This window comes from Odocoileus virginianus, chromosome 14 (assembly GCF_023699985.2).
Source record: "Odocoileus virginianus isolate 20LAN1187 ecotype Illinois chromosome 14, Ovbor_1.2, whole genome shotgun sequence".
In the NCBI taxonomy this organism is placed as follows: domain Eukaryota; kingdom Metazoa; phylum Chordata; class Mammalia; order Artiodactyla; family Cervidae; genus Odocoileus; species Odocoileus virginianus.
In genome coordinates, this window is record NC_069687.1 from 625,980 (window position 1) to 638,402 (window position 12,423).

The 12,423-nt window shown below is 61.4% G+C and overlaps 1 long non-coding RNA gene across 1 annotated transcript; it reads right to left on the bottom strand.

Annotated features, from left to right (window-relative positions):
* Nucleotides 1-764: 764 nt before the first annotated feature.
* On the bottom strand, nucleotides 765-6,915 carry LOC139038226 (uncharacterized). The gene is made up of 2 exons (XR_011491148.1): nucleotides 6,391-6,915; nucleotides 765-5,315 (listed from the first exon to the last, which is right to left on the bottom strand). It is a non-coding gene; the product is annotated as an uncharacterized lncRNA (long non-coding RNA).
* Between the last annotated feature and the right edge of the window lie 5,508 nt (nucleotides 6,916-12,423).

Consider the following 12,423-nt stretch of genomic DNA (forward strand, 5'->3'; position numbering starts at 1 on the left):
GCTGCCCCGAGCCTGGGCGGCGACGCAGGAGGGCCGGCGACCCCGCCTCCACGTGCAGAGGACCCGCCATCCTGGGTCTGCCCACTTGGCCAGAACTGCCCCCTTCCCGGGCACCTGGGCTGCTCTGGGAGACGCCCTCCCAGCCCAGGCAGGGTCTTCTCTGCTGTGTCCTCCGCCCAGTCCCCGGGGCCCCGCTCTGTCCCCAGGCTCAGTGGCCACCTCTCACTGGGGACACTGCCCGGTCCTGCTGTCTGGGAGTGAGGGTCCCCGGCCCCCAGGAAAATGCTCAGAAGAGGGAAACACCCAGCCCCCACCCCCCAACTCCAGGCCACCCCCACCTGCTCATCCCGCTCACTGGGGCCTCTCTCCCCAAATTTAGCCACCCAAGCTGAAGCTTTCGGCTACACCACGCAGCTGCCCCTCTGCCTGCAGTGGAGGTGCCCTCTCCCCCTGGGAGGACGTCCAAAGTCCTGCCAGCAGGACCCATCTCCGCCTCCACTTGCCGCGCCCCTCCTCCTCCCGGGCCTCAGCACCTTTCCCGGGTTAAAGATTAGCAGCACGGCCACGGTCATGACAATAAGAGCCGGAATCGGAGGAGCTGATCCCAGCAGGACAGGCCGATCCCTGGCTCAGGCCACAGGCAGCCTGCGGGGTGTGCCCTGCTCTTTCTCTCCGCCCACCTGCCCGTCTGCATGCTCTTGCCCGCCCCGAGCTCCGCTGTGCAGGTCCTGACCTGGTGGGTGATCGGCCCTCAGTCATGAGTGGTGAAACCTTCCCCTGACCTCCTCCCGGGAAGCTCGGAGGCCCTCAGAGGACGCCTGGGCCCCAGCACACTCCTTGCTGTGGACGGAGTTGTGTCTCCAGATTCACACACTGAGGCCTGACGTCCTGTGGTCGCATTTGGAGGAGGGGCTTCGGTTAAATGAGGGCAGGGGTGGAGACCCGATCCCACAGTGTCAGCGTCCTTATGGGAGGAGGGCCCAGGGAGTCTGTCTCTCCCAGGGAGGACACACAAGACGGGGCGTCTGAGCCAGGAAAGGCCTCCCCAGGAGCTGGACTGGTCAGCACCTCGAGCTCAGATTTCCAGCCCCCCAAAAAAGTCTGCTGTTTCAGCTTCCAGGCTGTGGGTTTGCCACAGTGGCCGAGCAGGCCCAGCAAGCCCAGCCCTGGGGTCCTTGGTGGTCAGGAGCCGAGATCCAGCCAGCTGTCCAGTGGTTCCAAGGCCCCAGCAGCCAGAGAGGCCCCAGCAGCCCTTCAGCCCCACTGGCATCCCTGCAGGGAGCTCCCCACAGCTGCACGGCTGGGGTCAGCTAGGAGCAGTGCAAGAGCATGGACCCCCATCACCCCCACCGTGGGCCTAGGAGACGGGCGGCCCCCAAGCCGGTGCTGATGGGCAGCATGCTAGGGGCCTCATCAGCATGCTAGGCTGATGAGGGGCCTTCAGCCTGCAGGCCTGCTTTCTCTCAGGTCAGCCGTTTCTGGGGTCTGGATTCGTTCCAAGGAACCCATCCCTCATGCTTAGCTGTGAAGTGAGTTTCGGGGTCAGAAACATGGCATAGAGAATCCTCTGAATAAACATTCAGGAGGACGGGGTGGGTGAGTGAGAAACCCTCTGGGTGGGGAAGGCGGGTGGATGTTGCAGCCAGCACCTGCCCAGCAAGGACAGACCGCAGAGGGGACCCTGCTGGCTCCTGGGCACTGAACCATGCACCCAGCCCTGGCTGCAGCCAGCAGGGCCCTGGGGAGGGGAGGCCACGCCTCCAGCCCACCGCGTCTTCCCTCTGCCTCCTCTTCCCTGAGCTCCCCAGGAAGGGTGGGGAAGAGGCAGTTCACCCATAGAGAGGGGTGTGCCATCCACCTTCACACCAGGCTCCGGGTCCCTCTGGGGAGCATGGACAGGGGCAAACATCCTCTGGCACTCTGCGATTCGCAGAGGTCCATCCACAAAGCACCTCCCAGGCCACCTGGTCGCCAAGTGCCCGGTCACCCTCCCTCCAGGTTGACCATCAGCCAAACAGGCAGTGGTCCCCAGGCACTGGTGTGGATGGTCCTCTAGCCACTACTCCTTCCTTTATTTTTTAGGCTCCAAAATCACTGCAGGTGGTGACTGCAGTCACGAAATTAAAAGATGCTTGCTCCTTGGAAGAAAAGCTATGGTCAACCTAGACAGCAGATTAAAAAGCAGAGACTTACTCTGCCAACAAAGGTCCATCTAGTCAAGGCTATGGTTTTCCAGTGGTCATGTATGGATGTGAGAGTTGGACTGTGAAGAAAGCTGAGTGCAGAAGAATGGATGCTTTTGAACTGTGGTGTTGGAGAAGACTCTTGAGAGTCCCTTGGACTGCAAGGAGATCCAACCAGTTCATCCTAAAGGAGATCAGTCCTGGGTGTTCACTGGAAGGACTGATGCTGAAGCTGAAACTCCAGTACTTTGGCCACCTGATGAGAGCTGACTCATTGGAAAAGACCCTGATGCTGGGAAAGATTGAAGGCAGGAGGAGAAAGGGACGACAGAGGATGAGATGGCTGGATGGCATCACCGACTCGATGGGCATGAGTTTGCGTAAACTCCGGGAGTTGGTGATGGACAGAGAGGCCTGGCGTGCTGCGATTCATGGCGTCGCAGAGTCGGACACGACTGAGCGACTGAACTGAACTGAACTGATTGGCTGTGCTCTGATCGCCCTGTGCTCTGATTGGCTGGCGTCAAGAGAAAGCTCTGTGCATCAGCAACCTTCTGACTGAAACTCATCCGCAGTCAGCCGCTTCCCTCGGGTGGGGTCTGCTCCATGCTGAAACGCTTAGGAACGCGTGTCAGGCCTCGCCCGTGCTTCGGGCCACGGCCCGCCCCCGTCCTGGGAGGGTTTGTGGACGGAGCTCCCCCAGGCTCCGGGTCGTCGTCATGGTCGTCCTGCCGGAAGCCCGGCTCTTGCGGAGCTCGCCCCCCCCGCGCCTGTCAGGCTTGCTCGCCCAAGGCCCTTCCTCCGTCCCTTTCCGGAGCTGCTGTGCTTGCCTTCCCGCCTCACCTGGACACCCAGGGGCCTGGAGCCAGATGGATCCCTCACCGGGACGCGCAGGTCCAGCTGGGCCTCTCCAGACTCGGAGCGCCGACAACATCCGCCTGGGCACAGACTGTGGCCTGTGGTTGAGACCTGGCTCTGCCGGGCGTGCGTTCAGGCCCTGCTGCTGTGAGACCCAGGGATCCTTCGGGGCCCCAGGCAGCCTCACATCCCGGGAGCCCCCAGGAATCCGCGGAGGCCACAGCCCATTGGCCGTCCTGCTTCCGCGCTGACCCCACCGGGTGTCTTACCCCATGGCCATCTGACGCGCACCCTCCACCCCGCCCGTAGCCTGCGGTGGTGTCTCCCTTCACGGCCAGGGCTCAGGCAGAGACCTCGGCAAGTGGGGCTGCCCCAGGAGGTGCCGGTGGGGGTCGCACCTGGGCTGGGCAGGGCTGGAAGGTCCAAGAAGGTCTCCCCCGCCTGTCTGTCACCTTGATGTCCCCCACCTGGCCCCTGGCTCTCCAGGCAGTGCCTGTCTCTCTCTGTGTGACCCCCATCTCTCTCCAGGCCATGTCTTGCCTGAGCTGTGTTACCACCTGGTTTCCAGAAAGGGGACTGCCCGGCTCCTAGCTGCTGATCGGAGCAAGCTGCAGCCCAATCTAGATCCGAGGAGGGGAGACCACGGGCCTCAGTGCTTGGTGAGAGCCAGGGCCACGTGCACCAGGAGCAGAGGGGAGCAAACCCAGGACTCCCAGCACCCGTGCGATGACACAGTGAGTGTGTCCCTGCCATTGCTGGAGCATCACCAGTCACATGTCCAGACCAGACAGCACTGTGGAGCGCCTGGCTCAGCGTTAAGCCCTCAGCCAGCAGGGGACGGGAACACAGAACCCTCTAGCCTGCCATGCAGGAGGGGCGGCTGGCAGAGGCCGGGAACCCATTTCAGGACGCCTGGGCTTCGGCCTGGGCCCCTCCTCCTGTGCCCGGAGCCCGCACGCCTGCTGCGTCCAGATCTGGGTGCTGCCTGGGCCAGTCACCCGCTGCCTATGATGCTCTGTGAACACAGGTCCCAGCCTGAGGCCCAGGAGAGAAACTTCTGGCCGCCCAGGCACTGTACCTTCAGAGAAACAGACTGGGCCCCCACCCCAGGGTGTAGCATGACTCCCGGGGACCGCAGGGCCCAGACCATCACTCAGGCACCCTCCCGCAGGGTGCAGGAGGGGCAGGGGCTGGGAGCAGGCTCACCTCTCCTCTCCTGCAGGCGTCCTGGTGGCAGGCACTCAGGGGAGTTTGGCCAGACAACCCCCCATGGCCCAGGCCCATCATCACTTTCCAGACTCTGACTGCCCACCCTGCGTGACTGTCAGGGACTCTGCCTCTTGTGGGAACAGAGGCAGGTCCCGCGTGGACCGTGTGAAGCCTGGCACCCGCGCCCACAGCTACCGTGAGCTGTGGGGTCTGATCACCCATAACTGGCACCGTCATTTCTTGTAGCTTCTTAATAGCTCATTATCCGTCTCCCAACACCTCTCGTTCTGCACTTCCCACAGTACTATTAATACACGAAACTACAATACTTAGTATTTAGGAAAACTGTTATTTTTAAGAATGACCAACTTCTCCCTGGATACCCTGAACCCAGAATCAGTTAGAGGCTGTCACACCAGCTCATAGTGATGCTGGGCCTGGGAGGACACTCAGCTGGGAAGTGACGTCATTCATGTCAATGGCCCCGTCCTCCCTGCCCTCCAGCCATGCCCCTCCCCCGCCAGGCGCAGGCATCGGCCATGACTCTGCTTCCTCCTGGTCCCCGGCCCCTTGCCTGTCCCCGCCGCCACCGTCCACTGGGGCCTGGCAGCCTGAGCCTCCCGCCCCAAGACAAGGTGCGGAGGTGTGGGTTCAGCTGCAGCTGTGCCGTGCAGGCCTGCAGCCCCAACATCCCTGCATCCTTCATGCCTTCCTCCAACTCCTCCTCCCTCCCTCCCTCCACCCCTTCCTCCATCCCTTCCTTCTTCCCTCCATCCCTTCCTCCCTCTATCCCTTCCACTGTTTGTCCAGCAAACACAGCCTTAGCTCCCACCTCACTGGATGTTGGGGGCGCTCTCGGTTCTCTGCAGAACTGAGGAGCAGTCCATTCACTGCAGCATCGGGACCACGGAGCAGACAGTACACTCACCTGGGTGGGAGGGCAGAGGCCCCCCCACCCCTCCTTCATGGGAAACTTCCCTCCAAAGCTCAGGGGTTGAGTGGGGTCCAGAGCCGACGGTGAAACAGCCCACCTGCCTGGCCTCTGAGCAGAGCAGTGACAGAGTCCTGGGAACAGTGGGACAGAAGCGGGGGAGCTGGACACTTGTCCCCACAGGGAGGGAGGGACCGCGTAGGGGAGGGGGGGATGGAGGTGGGTCTGTCTGTGCCCACAGCAGGGTCAGCAGTGGTAGAGGTGTCGGGACGCCCTCCCCTGAACAGGAGGAGTGAGGGGGGAGGAGGGGGCCCTGGGTGGGTTCCCCAACCTAATGTCCAGAAAAGGGACCGCTGGGTGAGTGCACTGGAATACAGGCAGCCACCGTGGGCGCCTCTGGGAGGGAGATGCCCCTGGAGGGTGCAGAGGTGGGACACCAGGCTCCCTCCCCCGCAAGGACAGCGTGGCCCCCAGTGCACTGCGGTCTGGGGGGGCGCCAGGCCCCCTCCCCCACCAGAACAGCATGGCCCCTAGTGCACTGGGGTCTGGGGGGGGGCGCCAGGTCCTCTCCCCCACTAGGACAGCGTGGCCCCTGAATATGGCCTGGCTTCCCCTCCTGAGGACCCCCCCAGGGCAGGTGGCTGGGGGCAGGGTCTCCCTAAAGCCCCCTCCCCTCCCAGGAGCGGAGCCGGGGGCTCCCTACCCCCTCCCTCGGGTCACTGCTGGAACCCTCGGCGCCCCTCCTCGGGTGCCCCCACCCTGCCCTCCTTGCCCTGCACACCGAGGGCTGGGGATGGTGGCACTGTCCCCGCAAGGGGGACCGGCTTGTCCTCCAGAACTTCAGAAAGGAGTAGAGGGCGGGGTGGGGCTTGGGCCGACCCCAGAACAGCCCCTCCTGGACCATCGTCCTGGACAGTCCCATCTGGCACCTTCCGGCTGGCAGAGGCCCTTCAGGCTCGACACAGCAGGAGAAAGAGGGTGTGGGCCACAGCGACTAAGGGTCTGTGGTGGGGCCAGGTCTCAATGTGGGCCAAGGTGGGCCGTGGGGGCTGGCCCCAGGCGGAGCCCCAGGGCTAAGGGGCGCGGAGGCTGTCGGGTCACAGAGGGGAGGGTGGGAGGGGGCGGGGTGGGGGTGTCTGGATTCTCTAATGAGCCTCGGACAGGGAGAGGGGGGCTGGCTCCTGACCCCAGGATGAGGAGGGGCCTTACCTGCTCGGGCGAACTGAGGACGTGGGCAGGGGCTTTCCTGGGAGGCTGTCCCCTCCCAGCCCCGTGGACTTCAGGGCGGAGGGCCCACCTGCTCCCCAGCCACCTCTGACCCTGCCTTTCCCAAACCCCAGTCTGAGTGGCCCCTCCTCCTTCCTGCAACCTCTGACCTCTGACCTGCCCCCTGTCGGAAGACCTTGGTCAGGCACCCCACCCTCCTGGACACTTTGCAGCCTCTCACGTGTTCCAGGCTGACTCAGGCATTGCCTGCCCCACGACCTTGCCCTGTGAACGATGGCTGCCACCCAAGGCCACACCCCGGGCCTGGCCCAGTTGACCCTGCCGCCCAGTGAACACAGGGCGGGCTCCTCCCCCACACCCGGGGCCCTCCGGCCGCAGGGGCCCCCAGCCCGGACGAGCCCAGCTCAACCCCTGGCCTCACCCCAGCCCTCACTGGTCCTCCTGCTCTAGAGCCTTCACCCCAGTAGCACCTCCAAATGTCCTGCATCCGCTCCAGGGCAGGGCTGTGTCCCGGGGGTGCGCCCCTGACCTCAGGAGGGTCCCCAGAGCTTGGTCTCCTTCCCCTCACCCACCTGAGGCTTTCGCTGGCGTCGCCGCCCCCTGACGTCCAGCCCGGCCTCTGCTGACCACCCCGACCTCCTGCCCGAGGCTCTGGGGGGCGGGGCCTAGCTGCCTGGGGGCGGGGCCTAGCTGCCTGGGGCGGGGGGGTCCTAGCTGCCTGGGGGCGGGGCCTAGCTGCCTGGGGGCGGGGCCTAGCTGCCTGGGGGCGGGGCCTAGCTGCCTGGGGCGGGGCCTAGCTGCCTGGGGCGGGGTCCTAGCTGCCTGGGGCGGGGGGGCGGGGCCTGGCTGCCTGGGGGCGGGGCCTAGCTGCCTGGGGGCGGGGCCTAGCTGCGCGGTCTGGCAGGCAGGAAGCTGAGCATGGCAGCGCTTGTGCCCGCACTGCGTCCCTTCCCAGAGCCAACGCTCCTCTACAGGAGATCTTGCAGAATGTGCGAGAGTAAGCTGAGAGAGGCCTTCTCAGGACGTCCTCCCCTGTCTTCCTCTCTTCACTCAGCTCTCTCTTACGGGCCACTGTTGACCTCTAACCCTGGACATCCCCGAGGTCTGCCAGTCCGCCCCTCCAGGGGCACCCAGACTGCCCCCAGGGGATTGGTGATGGGTTGCTTCCTCCACCCCGCTGGGGCTGGCACCAGGTGCGGCGTCTCTGCAGCCCCCTCTGCGTCATTCTCAGGGCCCCTCAGGGTGAGCAGCCAGCACACCCCGGGTTGGGCACCCCCTCTACCCCGCCCTCCCCACTCACCTGCTGCAGCCGCACCATCTCGGCCCTGGGAACTCCGAGGGGCCCCCAGCCTGCCTGGCTCGGCTGGCTCACCTCCGGGTGGTGAGCCGCGCCGCTGGCCTGACCCCTGCACGCCTCTGCGGCCCAGCTCTGACCCAGACCCCCTTGGTCATCCTTGAACATGGGGGCCCTGGGGGTCCTTCCCCGGCCCCTCTCCCCCACCTGCAGCGACCTGTCCTAAATGGCGCCTGCAAGGAGTAGGCGCCCCGGACAGGGCGCTCTGGGGCCGCTGCGCTGAAGGTGGTCAGCGGCCGCTCCGCGAGGCGTCCTAAGACCGGAGTCCCGCAAACGTCCCCCTTTGTTCAGCTGTGCCTTCCGTTACAGAGGCTGCGGGACCCCTAGCGGAGTCCACACCTGGGGAGCTGTCGACTGGCCGCTCTGGCCCATGGTCCGCGCTGCTCCCAGTGAGAACTGTCTTGGGCCTTGGGACCCAGGGAGCCACGTGATCACGCAGAAGCGGTTCTGAATGGTTGTTTGAGTGAATCTCGAATTTCATTCTCATGATACATATGCTCCTCCTGAACTACACCCCCTCGCAAGCAACCGTGGTACACCTGAGGGGCAGCGGTGCCTGGCAAAGGTCAACAATATGGCTCGGGCCCCCGAAGGGCAGTTCCTGCCTACATGCAGCTGCCCAGGCCACCAGCAGCCGGGGTGCGGCCCGGGCACAAAGGCACAGCAGCTGTGCTCGGGGGACCCGCCTCCATGGAAGACCCCACCCTCCCACCTGCTCTGTGAGGTCTCTGTGCGCCTAGGGTCTCCCCAGGTGCTGAGTGAGGAACCCTGCCCCTCCCCCACCCCAGGGGGACTCGAGGTCCCTGGGAAGGAGGGGGTGAGGAGGGCAGCCCCAGGGTCCCGAGTCCCTCCGTGGGGCTGAGGAAGGGCGCTGAGTCAAGGGGAGCTGGGATGCAGGACGGGGCTGACCTGGGGGCGGGGCTGCAGTGCCTGAAGGCTCTGGGCTGGTCTGGGGGGAGCTGGAAAGGCCAGGTTTGGAGAGAAGGGACCTGGACTGCAGGTGCCCTGTAGGGGCACATGGGGACCCCTAAAAGGGCCACAGGTGCGAAGGCGGAGTTCCTGGGCTGTCCCACCCACCCAGGCCCCTGCCCACTCCACCCCCGGGGGTTTTCCCCAGGGACACAGTCGGGGGTGGGGTGCAGGGCCTTTTGGAAAAGTACTGGCCTGGAGGCTGCTGAGAAGTCAGTTCCTCAGGTTGATGGTTAATCTGCAGCTGAAGCGTAAAAACAACTTGACCCAAGCAGGGCAGCTACTGATAGTGGTGGTGGGGGGTGGGGGTGGGGGTGGGGGCGGTGTTTGCGGACAACGCTCACCCCCCTCCTCTGCTCATAAACTCGTGTCTCACTGGGGTTCGGGGTGGGGGGGCTGTGACCAGGCCGCCCCTCTGCTCCCGAAGCCCTAGGGTCAAGCGGATGGACGTGAGGACCCCTCCGCCAATACACACTCTTGCCAGGAGCCCTGGGACCTCTGTGCCCACCATCTGCCATGTTTCTCTGGGCCGCAGATGAAGGCTGAGACCTCCTCACCTGCGGATGGAGCTGCCACTGACCCCCTGGCCAGACCCTTGGAGGCTCCTGCAGCCCAGCCCCTAGGAGAGCCTGGTGGAGTCCTTGTCCCCGGTGGAGGGACAGGCAGGTGGGGAGCTGGGAGGGGCCCTGGGCAGCAGGGAGGAGGGACGCAGTGGGCACAGCCGCCAGCAGGAAGCGGCTGCCTGGCATCCCTGCTGGAAGTTGCACCCCTGCCCTGTCACCAGCGGGAGGAAAGATCCTCTCCCGCCTGGCAACAGCTCAGCCAATGAGAAGCCCCAGCCTCCTCCAATGGGCTCCTTGTGTTAAGGCCCCGCCCACCTCCCCATCTCCCTTATAAAAAGATGGTCCTCGCCCTGGCTCCTGACTTGCCCCCAGCTCACCAAGCTCACCTTGCTCTTTGCTGCCCTGAGTAAACCTGCTTTACTGGTAAAAAATGACTATTGTTTTAGGTTAGCATTTGAAAACCCTCCCACAGCTAAGAGACAATAAAAAGGTTAATTCAGCCAGGACTCAGAGGCACAAATGGACCCTGTGAGATACCAACTCTTGATTCAGTTGGCAAAGGTTAAAATGATGCCTTGCTCAAGGGCAAGGGAGACCCACACTGCCGTGCGGAGGTCTTTCCAGAAAGCAATTTTCATACCCTTCAACCTGACAAGTCACTTCTAGGAAAAGTCTGTCCCAGGACTTCAAGATCGGGGGAGGTGGTTTTGAACAAAGATGCTTACTGCAGCAAGATTAACAATAACTAAAAGTTGGAGCAACAGAACTACCCAACAATATAAAAATGGGTATTAAACATTCTAATATGTCTGTACACGGGGGCTTCTGGGCAGTGTGAGTTTTGCAGTGTGGGAAAACACAGTATGCTAACTGGAAAATACAAAATGCTAATCACTGTAAGTATGTGTGCTGTGTGCTTAGTCGCTCAGTTGTGTCCGATTCTCTGCGACCCCACGGACTGTAGCCTGCCAGGCTCCTGTGTAAATGGGTTTCTCCAGGCAAGAATACTGGAATGGGTTGCCATTTCCTCCTCCAGGGGACCTCCCCAACCCAGGGATTGAACCCAGGTCTCCTAGATTGTGGGGAGATTCTTTACTGTCTGAGCCTGATTATAAGTATACATAAGAATATATTTATCATGTGTGTATATGCACATATATGTACACACATACACATCAGAAGAAAAATGCCAAGTTAGCTTTTGAAAATCGTCTATGGATGGTGAAATCATGAATGCTTTTTACCCATGTCTTGAAATTGTCCTGCATTTTCCAAATTGCATTGCACATTTCCGCTACAATAATCACAAGTTAATGTGCACATGTTACTATCGACCTGACGAGACTTCTTTAGAGCATTCAGCTAATGCCTCCTCTGCTTTTTCCAGCCACACAAAGTAGGTCGGAGGGCTCAGCGGGTGGACCTGGCCACCGGAGATTTCCCACCCCACCCCACCCCACCCCATCCCCGCCCACCACTGCTCCCCGCTGAGCTCTGAGGGCAGCTGTTACCACAACAAAGGCAGAATCACACTGCAGCCTCCTTGCTTATCTAGGGTTATTTCCTCAAAGACCCAGGTTGGTAACAATCAGTTCTCTAGATAAGCCGGCAGTAAACAAACAGGCGCTGGTGGGAGTGGGGCTCCAGGGGACTCTGGCCTCTGGCCAGCAGGGTGGGGGAGAGCGCAGAGGCAGCATCCTAGGGCGGGAGCTCCACTGGGCCTGAGGCGGGGGCTGGGGTGCGCCTGGAGCAGGGGTGGGGCAGGGCCCTTCCGGCAGGGATGGGTGGAAGAGCATGCCGGCTGTCACCTGTCACCAGACTTGGACCGTTCTCTGTCCCTCCCTCTCCTGCGGTGACGCGGCTCCATCTTCCCCGAGAGAAGACTAAGGCAGAGCAAACACAAACACAGAGGGAGATGGTCTCGGGTGGGGCTGGGGGAGGCTGGCACGAACTCTGGCAGCTGTGCTGGGGGCTCAAGCCTCCAGCCAAGGGCTCGGGTGAGGGGGGAGAGGCACGGAGAAGCATCAAAGGTCCCTGGGCCCGGAGGCCACGACTCAGTAATTCGGGCCCTGTGGCCAGCTGTTCCAGAGCACCCAGCCCCGGGAGGCGAAGGTGGCCGCCTCAGACACCAGCGGGCCTGGGGCCCCACCCGCCTCTGGTCCCGGAGCCAGGGTGGGCGGGGGACAGGACGCAGGCGTGCTCGTTCCTGTCCTTGCCCTGCTGACCCGGCCTAGGGCCACCATCCCCACTGGCGCAGGGAGGCCGCAACACTTGGCTTGTTTTCTGAGGGCTTGAAGTCTGGGGCAGCCTCTTAACACGAGTCTGAGAAAAATATGAAGCCGGCTGCCAGCCCTACTGAGATAAAATCTGATAGAAAAAACATAGAATTAATCAAGGATGGAATCCACTTATAAATGCTTCAATAAGCCATCTGGTCCGTTTCAACTACATTTTTAAAAAGTCAAAGGCAAAGATAAAGCCTTTGACTGTGTGGATCACAATAAACTGTGGAAAATCTTTAAACAGATGGAATACCAGACCACCTTACCTGTCTCCTGAGAAACCTGTATGCAGGACAAGAAGCAACAGTTAGAACCAGACATGGAACAGCTGGACTGGTTCAAAATTGAGAAAGGAGTATGTCAAGGCTGTATATTGCCACCCTGCTTAATTAACTTATAGGCAGAGTACATTATGCAAAATGCCAGCCTGGATGAAGCACAAGCTGGAATCAAGATTGCTGCGAGAAATAGCAGTTACCTCAGATACGCAGATGATACCATTCTAGTGGAAGAAAGTGAAGAGGAACTAAAGAACTTCTTGATGAAAGTGAAAGAGGTCAGTGGAAAAGCTGGCTTAAAACTCAACATTCAAAAAATGAAGATCATGGCATCTGGTCCCATCATTTCATGGCAAATAGAAAGGGAAAAAGTAGAAGCAATAACAGATTTTATTTTCTTGGGCTCCAAAATTACTGCAAATGGTGACTGCAACCATGAAATTAAAAGATGCTTGCTCCTTGGAAGAAAAGCCATGACAAACCTAGACAGTGTGTTAAAAAGCAGAGACATCACTTTGCTGACAATTGTCCGTCTAGTCAAAGCTATGGTTTTTCCAGTGGTCATGTAT